Source organism: Papio anubis, chromosome 6 (genome assembly GCF_008728515.1).
Source record: "Papio anubis isolate 15944 chromosome 6, Panubis1.0, whole genome shotgun sequence".
Classification (NCBI taxonomy): domain Eukaryota; kingdom Metazoa; phylum Chordata; class Mammalia; order Primates; family Cercopithecidae; genus Papio; species Papio anubis.
In genome coordinates this window covers 124,892,890-124,904,419 of record NC_044981.1, presented here as the reverse complement: position 1 = coordinate 124,904,419, position 11,530 = coordinate 124,892,890, and positions in this window count along the sequence as shown.

Sequence of the window (11,530 nt, the reverse complement as noted above, 5' to 3'; positions counted from 1 at the left end):
ATGGGTGCTGACGAGTTGATGGGTGCAGCACAGCAACATGGCACAAGTATACATATGTAACAAACCTGCACATTATGCACATGTACCCTAGAACTTAAAGTATAATAATAATAATAAATAAATTTTTTTAAAAAAGAGCCACTCTATAGCCATCCTCCAGTTTCAATAATTACCAACATTCTGCCCAATTTGTTTCATCTATCACATCCTCTTTTTTGTTTTTCCTGGACTCCTTGAAAGCAAATCCCAGATATTGTGTCTTCATACCCATAAATATTTCAGTGTGCATCTCCAATTCATCAGAATATGTCCTTTTAACATAACCACCATTATCAGAGCCAGCTAAATTATTTTCTTCTTTAATATCCAAATTCCAAGTATGTATTCTAATTTCTCAGTTTATCTACCATACAAGACAAAGTCTTACTGCTTTCATTTATTAAGGCTCTTTTTGTTTTTCTTTTTTTAATGTTTGGCAATATTTATTAGGACATATACCTACCTTATGATCCAAAAATTCCAATCCTAGGTATACACTCAGTGGTATACACTCTACTCCTAGCTATACACCCATAAAACAGAAATACATACATATGTTCACCAAAAAATGGTAGTAAAATGTTCATCTCAGCAATATTCATAACAGCTCCAAACTTCAAATGATCCAAATGTTCATTAACAGGAGAAAAGAGAAATACATTGTGATGTATATTCATACAATGGATTATTAGATAGCAGTAAGAGTGAACAGGCACCTTAGTTCCAGTTACTCAGGAGGCTGAGGTGGGAGGACTGCTGAAGGCTGCAATGAGTTATATGGCTCTTTTTTATTTATTTATTTGTTTATTTATTTATTTATTTTTGAGGCAGAGTCTTTTTTAAATTTTTTTTTTATTATACTTTAAGTTCTGGGATACATGTGTAGAACGTGCAGGTTTGTTACATAAGTATACACGTGCCATGGTGGTTTGCTGCATCCATCAACCTGTCATCTACATTAGGTATTTCTCCTAATGCTATCCCTCTTCTACCTCTCAAGCCCCAATAGGCCCCAGTGTGTGATGTTCCCCTCCCTGTGTCCATGTATTCTCATTGTTCAACTCCCACTTATAAGTGAGAACATGCAGTGTTTGGTTTTCTGTTCCTGTGTTAGTTTGCTGAGAATGATGGTTTCCAGCTTCGTCCATGTCTTTGGAAAGGACATGAACTCATCTTTTTTATGGTGACATAGTATTCCATGGTATGTATGTGCCACATTTTCTTTATCCAGTCTATCATTGATGGGCATTTGGGTTGGTTCCAAGCCTTTGCTATTGTGAATAGTGCTGCAATAAACATACATCATACGTGTGCATGTGTCTTTATAGTAGAATGATTTATAATCCTTTGTGTATATACCCAGTAATGGGATTACTGGGTCAAGTCATATTTCTGGTTCTAGATCCTTGAGGAATCACCACACTGTCTTCCACAATGATTGAACTAATTTACACTCCTACCAACAGTGTAAAATTGTTCCTATTTCTCCACATCCTCTCCAGCATGTGTTGTTTCCTGGTTTTTTTGTTTGTTTTTTGGTTTTTTTGAGACGGAGTCTCACTCTGTCACCCAGGCTGGAATGCAGTGGTGTGATCTCAGCTCACTGCAACCTCCACCTTCCAGGGTTCAGGCAATTCTCCTGCTTCAGCCTCCCGAGTAGCTGGCACTACAGGCACCCGCCACCACGCCTGGCTAACTTTTGTATTTTTAGTAGAGACGGGGTTTCACCATATTGGCCGGCTGATCTTGAACTCTTGAGCTTGTGATCCACCAGCCTGGGCCTCCCAAAGTGCTGGGAATACAAGCGTGAACCACCATGCCTGGTGTTTCCTGACATTTTAATGATCGCCATTGTAACTGGCATGAAATGGTATCTCATTGTGGTTTTGATTTGCATTTCTCTAGTGACCAGTGATGATGAGCTCTTTCTCATATGTTTGTTGGCCGCATAAATGTCTTCTTTTGAGAAATGTCTGTTCATATCCTTTGCCCACTTTTTGATGGGGTTGTTTTTTTCTTGTAAATTTAAGTTCCTTGTAGATTCTGGATATTAGCCCCTTGTCAGATGAGTAGATTGCAAAAATTTTCTCCCATTCTGTAGGTTGCCTGTTCACTCTGATGGTAGTTTCTTTTGCTGTGCAGAAACTTTAATTTAGTTAGATCCCACTTGTGAATTTTGGCTTTTGTTGCCATTGCTTTTGGTGTTTTAGTCACAAAGTCTTTGCCCATGCCTATGTCCTCAATGGTATTGCCTAGGTTTTCTTCTAGGGTTTTTATGGTTTTAGGTCTTACAGTTAAGTCTTTAATCCATCTTGAGTTAATTTTTGTATAAGGTGTAAGGAAGGGGTTCAGCTTCAGCATATGGATGCCAGTTTTACCAGCACCATTTATTAAATAGGGAATCCTTTCCCCATTGCTTGTTTTTGTCAGGTTTGTCAAAGATCAGATGGTTGTAGATGTGCAGTGTTATTTCTGAGACCTCTGTTCTGCTCCATTGGTCTATATATCTGTTTTGGTACCAGTACCACGCTGTTTTGGTTACTGCAGCCTTGTAGTACAGTTTGAAGTCAGGTAGCATGATGACTCCAGCTTTTCTGTTTTTGCTTAGGATTACCTTGGCTATATGGGCTAGTTTTTGGTTCCATGTGAAATTTAAAGTAGTTTTTTCTAATTCTGTGAAGAAAGTCAATGGTAGTTTAATGGGGATAGCACTGAATCTATAAATTACTTTGGGCAGTATGGCCATTTTCACAATATTGATTCTTTCTATCCATGAGCATGAAATGTTTTTCCATTTGTTTGTGTCCTCTCTGATTTCCTTGTGCAGTGGTTTGTAGTTCTCCTTGAAGAGATCCTTCACATCCCTTGTAAGTTGTATTCCTAGGTATTTTATTCTCTTTATAGCAACTGTGAATAGGAGTTCACTTATGATTTGGCTCTCTGTTTGTCTATTATTAGTGTATAGGAATGCTTGTGATTTTTACACATTGATTTTGTATCCTGAGACTTTGCTGAAGTTGCTTATCAGCTTAAGGAGATTTTGGGCTAAGAAGATGGGGTTTTCTAAATATACAATCATGTCATCTGCAAACAGAGACAATTTGACTTCTTCTCTTCCCATTTGAATACCCTTTATTTCTTTCTCTTGCTTGTTTGCCCTGGCCAGAACTTCCAATACTATGGTGAATAGGAGTGGTGACAGAGGGCATCCTTGTCTTCTGCCTGTTTTCAAAGGAAATGCTTCCAGCTTTTGCCTATTCAGTATGATATTGGCTGTGGATTTGTTATAAATAGCTCTTATTATTTTGAGACATGTTCCATCAATACCTAGTTTATTGAGAGTTTTTAGCATGAAGGGATGTTTGAATTTTATTGAAGGACTTTTCTGCATCTATTGAGATAATCATGTTGTTTTTGTCTTTGGTTCTGTTTATGTGGTGGATTACATGTATTGATTTGCATATGTTGAACCAGCCTTGCATTCCAGGGATGAAGCCAACTTGATCGTGGTGGGTAAGCTTTTTGATGTGCTGCTGGATTCAGTTTGCCAGTATTTTCTGGAGGGTTTTCACATCGATGTTCATCAGGGATATTGGCCTGAAATTTTCTTTTTTCGTTGTGTCTCTGCCAGGTTTTGGTATCAGGATGATGCTGGCCTTAAAATAAGTTAGGAAGAAGTCCCTGTTTTTCTATTGTTTGGAATAGTTTCAGAAGGAATGGTACCTGCTCCTCATTGTACCTTCGGTAGAATTCGGTGGTGAATCTGCCTGGTCCTGGGCTTTTTTTGGTTGGTAGGCTATTAATTACTGCCTCAATTTCAGAACTTATTATTGGTCTATTCAGGGATTCCAATTTTCCTGGTTTAGTCTTGGGTGGGTGTATGTGTCCAAGAATTTACCCATTTATTCTAGATTTCCAAGTTTATTTGGGTAGAGGTGTTTATAGTATTCTCTGATGGTAGTTTGTATTTCTGTGGGATCTGTGGTAATATCCCCTTTATCATGTTTTATTGTGTCTATTTGATTCTTCTCTCTTTTCTTCTTTATCAGTCTGGCTAGCAGTCTATCTATTTTGTTAATCTTTTCAAAAATTAGCTCCTGGATTTATCCATTTTTTGAAAGGTTTCTCGTGTCTCTATTTCCTTCAGTTCTCTTCTAATCTTAGTTATTTCTTGTCTTCTGCTAGCTTTTGAATTTGTTTGCTCTTGCTTCTCTAGCTCTTTTAATTGTGATGTTAGGGTGTCAATTTTAGGTCTTTTCTGCTTTCTCCTGTGAGCATTTAGTGCTGTAAATTTCCCTCTAAACACTGCTTTAGCTGTGTCCTAGAGATTCTGGTACATTGTGTCTTTGTTATCATGGGTTTCAAAGAACTTATTTGTTTCTACCTTAATTTTGTTATTTACCAAGTAGTCACTCAGTAGCAGGTTGTTCAATTTCCATATAGTTGTGTGGTTGTGAGTGAGTTTCTTAATCCTAAATTCTAATTTGATTGCACTGTTGTCTGAGAGACTGTTTGCTATGATTTCTGTTCTTTTGCATTTGCTGAGGAGTGTTTTACTTCAAATTATGTGGTCAATTTTAGAATAAGTGCAATGTGGTTCTGAGAAGAATGTATATTCTGTTGATTTGGGGTGGAGAGTTCTGTAGATGTCTATTAGGTCTGCTTGGTGCAGAGCTGAGTTCAGGTTTTGAATATCCTTGTTAATTTTCTGTCTCATTGATCTGTCTAATATTGACAGTGGGCTGTTAAGTCTCCCACTATTATTGTGGAGGAGTCTAAGTCTCTTTGTAGGTCTCTAAGAACTTGCTTTATGAATCTGGGTGCTCCTGTATTGGGTACATATATATTTAGGGTAGCAAGCTCTTGTTTCATTAATCCCCTTACCATCGTGTAATGCCCTTCTTTGTTTTTGTTTTGTTTTGTTTTGTTTTTTGTTTTGCTTTCCATTTGCTTGGTAAATCTTCCTCCATCCCTTTATTTTGAGCCTACGTGTGCCTTTGCATGTGAGATGGGTCTCCTGAATCCAGCACACCAATGGGTCTTGACCCTTTATCCAATTTGCCAGTCTGTGTCTTTTAATTGGAGCATTTAGCCCATTTACATTTAACATTAATATTGTTATGTGTGAATTTGATCCTGTCATTATGATCCTAGCTGGTTATTGTGCCTGTTAGTTGATGCAGTTTCTTGATAGTGTTGATGGACTTTACAATTTGGTATGTTTTTGCATTGGCTGGTCCTGGTTTTTGCTTTCTATATTTAGTGCTTCCTTCAGGAGCTCTTGTAAGGCAGGCCTGGTGGTGACAAAATCTCTCAGCATTTGCTTGTCTGTAAAAGGTTTTATTTCTCCTTTGCTTATGAAGCTTAGTTTAGCTGCATATGAAATTCTGGGTTGAAAATACTTTTCTTTAAGAATGTTGAATATTGGCCCCCACTCTCTTCTGGCTTGTAGGGTTTCTTCAGAGAGATCCACTGTTAGTCTGATGGGCTTCTTTTTGTAGGTAACCTGACCTTTCTCTCTTGCTGCCCTTAACATTTTTTCCTTCATTTCAACTTGGTGAATCTGAAGATTACGTGTCTTGTGGTTGCTCTTCTCGAGGAGTATCTTTGTGGTGTTCTCTGAATTTCCTAAATTTCAGTGTTGGCCTGTCTTGCTAGCTTGGGGAAATTCTCCTGGATAATATCCTGAAGAGTGTTTTCCAACTTGGTTCCATTCTCCCCATCACTTTCAGGTACACCATTCAAACGTTGGTTTGGTCTATTCACATAGTCCCGTATTTCTTGGAGGCTTTGTTCACTCCATTTCATTCTTTTTTCTCTAATCTTATCTTCATGCTTTATTTCCTTAAGTTAATCTTCAATCTCTGATATCCTTTCTTCTGTTTGATTGATTCAGCTATTGATACTTGTGTATGCTTCACAAAGTTCTCATGCTGTGTTTTTCAGCTCCATCAGATCATTTAGGTTCCTTTCTAAACTGGTTATTCTAGTTAGCAATTTCTCTAGCCTTGTTTCAAGCATCTTAGCTTCCTTGCTTTGGGTTAGAACATGTTCCTTTAGCTCGGAGCAGTTTATTACCCACCTTCTGAAGCCTACTTATGTCAATTCATCAAACTCATTCTCCATCCAGTTTTGTTCTCTTGCTGACAAGGACTTGTGATCCTTTGGAGGAGAAGAGGTGTTCTGGTTTTTGGAATTTTCAAACTTTTTGTGCGATTTTTCCTCATCTTCGTGGATTTATCTATCTTTCCCCTTTGATGTTGGTGACCTTTGGATGGGGTTTTTGTGTGGATGTCCTTTTAGTTGATATTGATGCTATTCCTTCAGTTTGCTAGTTTTCCTTCTAACAGTCAGGACCCTCTGCTGCAGGTCTGCTGGAGTTTGCTGGAGGTCCACTGCCAACTCTGTTTGCCTGGGCATCACCAGCAAAGGCTGTGGAACAGCAAAGATTGCTACCTGTTCCTTCCTCTGGAAGCTTCATCCCAGAGAGGCACCCACCAGATGCCAGCCAAAGTTCTTCTGTATTGGGTGTCTGTCAACCCCTGCTGGGAGGTGTCTCCCAGTCAGAAGGCATGGGGATCAGGGACCCACTTGAGGAGGCAGTCTGTCTCTTAGCAGAGCTCAAATGCTGTGCTGTGAGATCTGCTGCTGTCTTCAGAGCCTGCAGGCAGGAATGTTTAAGTCTGCTGAAGCTGTGCCCATAGCCGCCCCTTCCCCCAGGTGTTCTGTCCCAGGGAAATGGGAGTTTTATCTATCAGCCCCTGACTGGGGCTGCTGCCTTTCTTTCAGAGATGCCTTGCCCAGAGAGGAGGAATCTAGAGAGGCAGTCTGGCTATAGTGGGTTTGCTGAGCTGTAGTGGGTTCCACCCAGTTTGAACTTCCTGGTGGCTTTGTTTGCACCGTGAGGGGAAAACTGCCTACTCAAGCCTCAGTAATGGCAGACATCTCTCCCCCCACCAAGCTCGAGCATCCCAGGTTGACTTCAGACTGCTGGGCTAGCAATGAAAATTTCAAGCCAGTGGATCTTAGCTTGCTGAGCTCCATGGTATTGGGATCTGCTGAGCTAGACCACTTGATTCCTTGGCTTCGTCCCCCTTTCCAGGGGAGCAAATGGTTCTGTCTCACTGGCATTCCAGGCACCACTGGAGTATTAAAAAAAAAACAACAAAAAAAAAAACTCCTGCAGCTAGCTCACTGTCTGCCCAAATGGCCGCCCAGTTTTGTGCCCAGGGCCCTGGTGGTATAGGCACCCAAGGGAATCTCCTGGTCTGTGGGTTGCGAAGACCATGGAAAAGTGTAGTATCTGGGCCAGAGTGCACCCTTCCTCATGGCACAGTCCTTCACGGCTTCCTTTGGCTAGGAAGTTCCCCAACCCCTTGTACTTCCTGGGTGAGGTGACACCCCACCCTCCATGGGGCTGCACCCACTGTCTAACCAGTCCCAGTGAGATGAGTTGGTTACCTCAGTTGGAAATGCAGAAATCACCCACCTTCTGTGCTGATCTCGCTGGGAGCTGCAGACCAGAGCTGTTCCTATTTGGCTTCTTGCCAGCCACTGAGACAGAGTCTTGCTCCATCGCCCAGACTGGAGTGTAGTAGCACAATCTTGGCTCTCTGAGGTCTCTGCCACCTGGATTCAAGCAATTCTCATGCCTCAACCTCCCAAGTAGCTGGGACTACAGGCATGTGCCAGCATGCCTGGCTAATTTTTGTATTTTTAGTAGAGATGGGGTTTCACCATGTTGGCCAGGCTGGTCTCGAACTTCTGACCTCAGGTAACCTGCCTGCCTCAGCCTCCCAAAGTGCTGGGATTACAGGCATGAGCCACATACCCAGCCAAGGCTCTTTTTTTTTTTTTCTGGAATATTCTCTTTTAATTTTTCATGCCATTCATTTGTTAGAGCAATGGGGTCATCTGTTTCATACAGTATCCCACATTCTGGATTGGCTGGTTGCTTTCTTGTGGTGTCATTTAACTTGTTCTTTTGTACTTCTTACTAGATTCTGGTTCCTTGAGGCAAGAATCATTCGCAGGTGGTGCTGTGTGTTTCCTACTGCATTCCATCCTGGATGAGCCATATGAATGCTGGCCCAGAGGAATCAAAGTCTCAGAGTGAACCTCCTCTTGTCTCCATTTTATCTGCCATCTCACACCCGGCATTAGAAATTACAATTCATCAATCAGCATGATGAACATTAGCATTTGACCATAAGTCATGAGGATTTCTAAAATAGGAAGTGACTTATAATTAGCAAATTATCTCTGACTCAGAAGATTGGCACATAGGGAAACAGAGCAGGTTTTGAGGTCATTGAAGGAGCCAGTTAGAGCAGGGCTCCCATCTGGACATGGACAGATCTCTGGGGCTGAGTGTCCTATAAAGCACAAGTACAAATTTATGCTGTGGTGTGTACATTCACTTTCTTCTGAACTGGAACCCATGGCTTTCTTCAGAGTCTCAAAGAAATAAATAACTTTCCGAAAAGACAAAGAGCCTAGGGATTAGAAGCCTGAAAAATAAAGCTTGGAAGGAGCTGGTTTTGCTTCAGCTTGCCCAGATATTCACTCCCAATGCTGCAGGAAGCCTCCCATATACCACATGGGGGGAGGGAAGGGGACCTCATATCATCCGAAACTGAACTCATTACATTTCATGCCCCACCCTCTTCTTCCCATGCTCGGGGAGGAAGGGGCATTATCATTTTCCCAGGTTGGGGTGCAATGGTGCGATATTGGCTGACTACAACCTCTGCCTCCCAGGTTCAAGTGATTCTCCTGCCTCTGCCTCCCATGTAGCTGGGATTACAGGCGTGTGCCACCACATCCAGCTAATTTTGTATTTTTAATAGAGAAATGGTTTCACCATGTTGGTCAGGCTAGTCTGAACCCCTGACCTCAAGTGATCCACCCTCCTCAGCCTCCCAAAGTGCTGGGATTACAGGCGTTAGCCACCGTACCCGGCCTCATATCCAAACTTTTAAGTGTATCACCAAAATGTCTCTCTCAAATCCATCCCTCTCCCTCCCATTCTGCTGCTCTAGCTTGGGCTGGAAACTCCTTCATCCCTTTTTCCAACCCACTTTTTGCTGTATCTTTATTAGTGACCTACGCCTGTAAATCATGGGCCTGGACATGCTTTTCCTCTAATTAAGACTTCTTGGTGGCTTTGTATTGCTCCCAAAGCCCAAAGCAGGGTGCATGCCGCCAGGAGGTGCAGGAACAAAATAGAACACCTCTGAGTTTATTTTTTCATCTTAAAAATTATGATATAAACCACATGTTGCTAATATTTGGTATATAAGTTGACAGCGTCTATGGGTCACTGTCACTGTATGCTTTACTTAGCTCAGAGAAGGGTCCCAGAGGCACCTTCACTCATTCATTCATTCATTCATTCATTCATTCAGAAATGATGCAGATGTGCCACCTACAAACTCTATTATCTGCACACTTAAACTTGCAAACCAAATTTTCTAGTCAGCTTAAAAATTACCCAAATGAAGGGTTTCAAGAGATTTTGAACCCATTTGTTGAGAATTTCAACTTATCTTTATAACTTCCCGACTAACTGACATCAGAGAAGATAGGAATTTACTAGCTGAGTTTCAACAAAAACTTCTTCATACTTGATAACTGACAATGAAATGTGATTCACCATGAAATAGCAGATACACCCAGTGATTTTTTTTCTACATATCTTCTATTTTTTTTCTATTTTTTATATTTTCTTGAGGTGTCTTTTTCAGCCCTGACAGTCATTATCGTCAAGGATTACAATAAAAAGAACTTAGAATAATTTTGGAATGGCTTTCTCACAAAGTGATAGACATTTTTTTTTGATAAAGCATATTAACTAATCTTTTACTATTTCTTATTGAGGTTAAAATATACTTTTACCATTAATAAAAATAATTATTTTAAAATATTACCTACTTCATCTGTATCTCATTGTTTTAAAATTCCTCTATTTGGTGATTTTTAAAGTTTTAAATAATAGTACATTATAATTGATTTGAAATAACTCATATTTTGTAAAATTATGCTCAAAAAATGTTTTTAAAGATGGTATGAGATCAAAAGGATTTGGGACTGGGCGTGGTGGTTCATGCCTATAATCCCAGCACTTTGGGAGGCGGAGGTGGGCAGATCATTTGAGGCCAAGAGTTAAAAACCAGCCTGGCCATCATGAAGAAACCCTGTCTCTACTAAAAATACAAAAATTAGCCAGGTTTGGTGATGGGCACCTGTAATTCCAGCTACTCAGGAGGCTGAGGCAGGAGAAGGCAGAGGCTGCAGTGAGCCAAAATGTCACTGCTGCACTCTGGGTGACAGAGACTCCACCTCAAAACAACAAACAAAAAAAGGATTTGGAGTCCAATTCCCAATATGATATGCAATGCTTTTTAGAATAAACCGAGTTAAGTATTCATTCTCGCCTTCACACACACACATATACATATTATGGCTTCCTAGTCTCTCTAGAATGGGACACCTTTCTGGTCCTAGGACTCCTTTACAGTCTTAAAAATTATTCAAGACTCTAGAGAGCTTTTGTTTATATGTGTTTTTATTTGTTTATATTTACCATTTTAGAAATTAAAACTGAGAAAAATGTCACAGCCAGAATTCACAAGCAAGCACTCTTAGCTTCCAGAATGTTGACATCACGACATGACATGGAGCCTCTGGAAAACTCCACTGTATACTCCCTATCCCCTTTTTGCCATCCTCTCTTCTCTCCCTTCATCAGAACCTGGTAGAGTTTGTGCCTTCTGCCCTGCATTCTCCCAGATATCATGGAAAGAACATGACATTTTGTATAAGAAATATTTCGGTTCAAATGCCAGCTCCATTACCCATGAGTTATTCAGCCTTGAGCAAGTTGCCTCATGTCTCTGAGTCGCAGTTTCCTCATCTGTAAAATGCTCATTAAACGCTTTCAAACATATATCAGGGAATTTTCCCCCTTACCCCACCAGATAATGCTCTTTTTATCGATAACCCAGCTAAGGGTTCTCAATCCTGGGGATCACCCAGGAGGGCTTTTAAGTGATGCCAATGCACAGAGATTCCCAGCTTTAATTGGTCTGTGATGGCTGTCTTGGGTATTTCCTTTTTTTTAATTCCAGTGAATCTAACATGCAGCCAGGGTTTGGAATTGCTAGTAGCCAAAAGAGTACTGTTTTCAAAGAGCAATTGAGGGAAAGTGAATAAAATTACAGTGTGTACCTGGGGCATTACAAGAGGGCAGGCACCTTCTTCTGCAGGTGACCAGCTTGTCATGTGCACATGCACTAGGTGGCATTTATTACCATTGTGAATCCATTTTAGTATAGAAGTGCCATAAAAACTTAGTGTCCCAGAGAAAATATCATATTAGCCAAGATCAGAGATATGCTGCTCCCGATACTGATTATTTTCATAAGATCCACTGATTATCAAAAAGGTACAAACACTGTATTCTCCAGTCAGTGACACCCCTCCTTAGAGG